We start from the raw sequence: 4,399 nt of genomic DNA, 5'->3' as shown, positions 1-4,399 counted from the left end.
AGCGTGATCAGAGAGTAGAATGGCTTCATACCAACATTTTTGAACTGTAGATAATAGACTAGAAGAGACCAGAAAAAAGTCTATTCGCGAGTAAGTTTTAAAGGTGCTTGAAAAGCAAGAGTACTCTGTTTTATTTGGAAAAAGTTGTCTCCAAACCTCCACTAAATTCAGATCTTTCATATATTTCTTGATGGTTTTCCTGGCTTGTTGGTGGGACATAACAGAACTATTTGAACGGTCTACTGCAGGATTTAAAACACAATTAAAATCTCCACCAATTATAAATGGACCATTATAAGCTGACATGGTTAAAAACAAATGTTGGTAAGAAGCAGGATCGTCACCATTGGGGGCATATAGACACACAAGGTTGACCATTGTAGAGATTATAGTCCCACTAAGAATAATAAATCTCCCTCATGGGTCACAGTATTTATTTTTTTAGTTCAAATGGAATTGATTTGTGAATCAGTATTATCACTCCCCTAGCATGGGTTGTAAAGCTAGAGGAGAATACCTGACCAGGCCACCTAGCTCTAATTTTATTCACGTCTTTTTCGACCAAATGTGTCTCTTGCAAAAAGCATATTGTAGTTTTCATCTGTTTGATCCTGCCCATTACTTGTTTAAGCTTGACCATTTTGTTCAGACCTCTAACATTCCAACTAGATATGTTAATCACAGGACAAACAGACATAAATTGTGTAATTGGAGATGTAAACAAATAAAGTACATTGGCCCCTTCCTATTCTCTCATTCAGGTAGTGTAAAGTCCACAAAAATACAGTATCCAGAGTGAGCCCTATAACCCAAACCTCCACATATTTCCCCAAACGAAATGTGGCGTTAACCCCTTCTGAATAATGAACTTGGGTTATATGAAACGTTGCAGCCACTAAGTGGGTAACGTAAAAGTCTGCACGCATAGCGATGGTCATGTATAGGTTGGCTGGGCTAAACAAAAAAAAAATGCTCTGACCAAAATATCAATAATTAACGTGAGATTTGCCAACATTGCAAAGTTGTAATAAAGAAATATTAACAGTGTTCATGCTTGCACATACAGAAACAAAACGTTCTAAGAATACAGTTACTTTATGGAACCATGCCAGAAAAAGAGCGGCGAATACATACTAAGTCTTGGAGCTGTCCTCAGTCTGCGAGCTTATTCCATCAATATACTTTTCAGCTTCTTCCACGGATTTGAAGATCCGACGTTTGTCATTATGTGTGATGATCAAGTGGGTTGGATACAGGATGCCATACCGAACTTTATGGGCACGAAGCCAGATTTTCACCCCATCAAAGCGCCTTTGCAGCTTGCGAGTCTCGGCCGAGAGGTCAGGGAAGAAGGTGACGCGGTGGTTCTTGCAGTGTACCTCCTTCATTTTCTTGACGGCTTTCAGAGTTGCTTCCCGGTCTTGTGAGAAAAGCTTTTTCAGCTGTGTGAAAGCTGCACAAACGAAAATTTTAACGGCAAGCTTGGAAATTTAAATACAATGACACAAAATGATGTCATTGTATTTATATCAGTATAGCTTCATTCTACTTTCAGATTCTTGCTTGATGCAATGTTGTTAATAGTATTAATATAATGATACACCATGTTCCAAATTATTATAAGTAATATTTTCTCAGATTTTCTTAAATGGTCAATGCAAATGATGGTCAGTCTAATTTTCAAGTCATGAACTACTACAGTATAAGTCACATTTTACTCAACAAACCCCCAATGAGAAGAGTATTTTTTTCAAAAATAAAAAAACTCAAAATGCACTGTTCTAAATTATTATGCACAGCAGATTTTCTAAACATTTTATGGATTACAAAGAACTGCAAACGGTCATTCTTCAAATGTTTGGCATTAAATGGTCACATTTACTAAAATCAAAAGCTATTTCAATCAAAAACATCTTAACAGACCGAGTTACATGTTAACATAGGACCGCTTCTTTGATATCACATGCACAATTCTTGCATCCATTGAACTTGTGAGTTTGTGGATAGTTTCTGCTTGAATTTCTTTACATTATGTCAGAATACCTTCCCAAAGCTACTGTTTAAATATAAACTACATCCCACCCTCAGATCTTCTGCTTGAGGATACTCCAAAAGTTCTCAATAGGATTGAGGTCAGAGGAGAATGGTGACCACACCATGAGTTTCTCCCCTTTTATGCCCATAGCAGCCAATGAGACAGTTTGTCTCATTGGCTGGTGGTATTCCTTGCAGCATGAGATGGTGCATTGTCATGCATGAAGATGATTTTGCTACTGAAGGTACGGCTCTTTTTTTTTGAACCATGAAAGAAAGTGATCAGTCAGAAAGTCCATATATTTTGCTGAGGTCATTTTCACACCTTCAGGGACCCGACCAACTCTCTCTCCATGATACCGGCCATAAACATGACTCCACCACCTCCTTGCTGACATCACAGCCATATTGGGACGTGGTGGCCATCCACCAACAATCCACCACTGCGTCCATCTGGACCATCCAGGGTTGCGCAGCAGTCATCAGTGAACAAGTCTGTTTGAAAATTTATCTTCATGCACGGCTGGGCCCAGCCCGACCTTTTGAGCTTGTGAGCACCGGTTAGGGGTGGCCGAATAGTAGGTTCATGCACAACAAGCCTCTGGAGGATCCTCCACCTTGAGGTTACAGAGGCACCAGCAGCTTCAAATAACTGTTTGCTGCTTTGTAAGGGCATTTTAGCAGCTGCTCTCTTAATCCGATGAATTTGTCTAACAGAAATCTTTCTCATTAGGGGCATGCCATAGCAATGCATAAGGAGAGCAGNTTCACTCTTAACTCTATTTCTCAAAGTTAGCACAGGGATGTGTTTTTGGGCAATATGGATTTCCAGCCTGCCAAAATATGCATCCCCTCTCTATTTTCCTTAAATATTATCCAATTGATTTAAAACTTATAACACCATTTCTTGGAGCTATTATGATTGTGTAGAAAAAGTTATTTCACTCTTAACTCTTTATTTCTCAAAGTTAGTACAGGGATGCATTTTGGGCAATATTTCCTGCCTGCCAAAATATGCATCCCCTCTCTTTTCCCCTCAAATATTATCCTATTGATATAAAACTTATACCAGCAGTTCTTGGAGCTACTCTCATTATGTAGAAAARGTTATTTCACCCTTAACTCTTTAATTCTTCAAATTAGATGCATTTTTGGGCAATATGGATTTCCAGCCTGCCAAAAAATGCATCCCCTCTCTATTTTCCTCAAATATTATCCTATTGATATAAAACTTATACCAGCAGTTCATGGAACTATTCTGTTTATGTAGAAAAAGTTGTTTCACTCTTTACTCTTTATTTCTCAAAGTTAGCAAAGGGATGCGTTTTTGGGCAATATGGATTTCCAGCATGCCAAAATATGCATCACCTCTCTATTCTCCTCAGATATTATCCTACTGATTATTTGCAACATAATGTTGCCTTCTCAAAAAATGAGCTACCAAACAAATATTGATGATTAAAAATAAGCTTTATGTAGACAAAACCCAATATCAGCTTTAGTAAACAAATAAGGAACTAAAAATATTCTTTGTTATTTGACCACTTTGATTTTTTTATTTACAGATCGCATGTGACAGATGCAACTGGTGGTACCAAGTCTGTGTTAAATTCCCACCAACCGACACAGACTACTGCTGTGCAATATGCTTATAGATGTTATGTTTGCACTAACATTCTTTAATTAATACAGCTCAGTTCATTTGTAGTTTTAATTTTTTATAAAAGTAATTGGTTTTATAAAAAAGATTGCTGTTATGAATATTCTTTTGTTGAATTTAATAAAAAAGTGATGTCATATTTATGTAAGACCAAAATAAAAATTTTACATACTATACATTTAGCAAGGTTGCATATCAAATTTACTTCCTTCAGTATTTTTGCAATAGTGATAATAAAGAGATAACTTTTTCTACATAACCAGAATACTTCCATGAACTGCTGATATAAGTTTTATATCATTAGGATAATATTTGAAGAAAATAGAGAGGTGATGCATATTGTGGCAGGCTGGAAATCCATACTGCCAAAAAACGCATCCCTGTGATAATTTGAAGAATTAAAGAGTTAAGAGTGAAATAACTTTTTCTACATAATCAGAGTAGTTCCATGAACTGCTGGTATAAGTTTTATATCAACAGGATAATATTTGAGGGGAATAGAGAGGGGATGCATATTTTGGCAGGCTCAAAATCCATATTGCTCAAAATGCATCCCTGTGCTAACTTTGAGAAATAAAGAGTTAAGAGTGAAATAACTTTTTCTACACAATCAGAGTAGTTCCATGAAGTTTTAAATAACTATAATATGTGAGGGGAATAGAGAAGGGATGCATATTTTGGCAGGCTGGAAATTTTGCCCAAAAA

At 36.7% G+C, this 4,399-nt stretch overlaps 1 pseudogene; it reads right to left on the bottom strand.

Annotated features, from left to right (window-relative positions):
- Window positions 1-1,133: 1,133 nt before the first annotated feature.
- LOC108166859 (uncharacterized) overlaps window positions 1,134-4,399 on the bottom strand; it is a 7,032-nt pseudogene continuing 3,766 nt past the window's right edge.

Source organism: Poecilia reticulata, linkage group LG14 (genome assembly GCF_000633615.1).
Source record: "Poecilia reticulata strain Guanapo linkage group LG14, Guppy_female_1.0+MT, whole genome shotgun sequence".
NCBI classification, from domain to species: Eukaryota; Metazoa; Chordata; class Actinopteri; order Cyprinodontiformes; family Poeciliidae; genus Poecilia; species Poecilia reticulata.
This window is presented reverse-complemented; position numbering and strand designations above follow the sequence as displayed.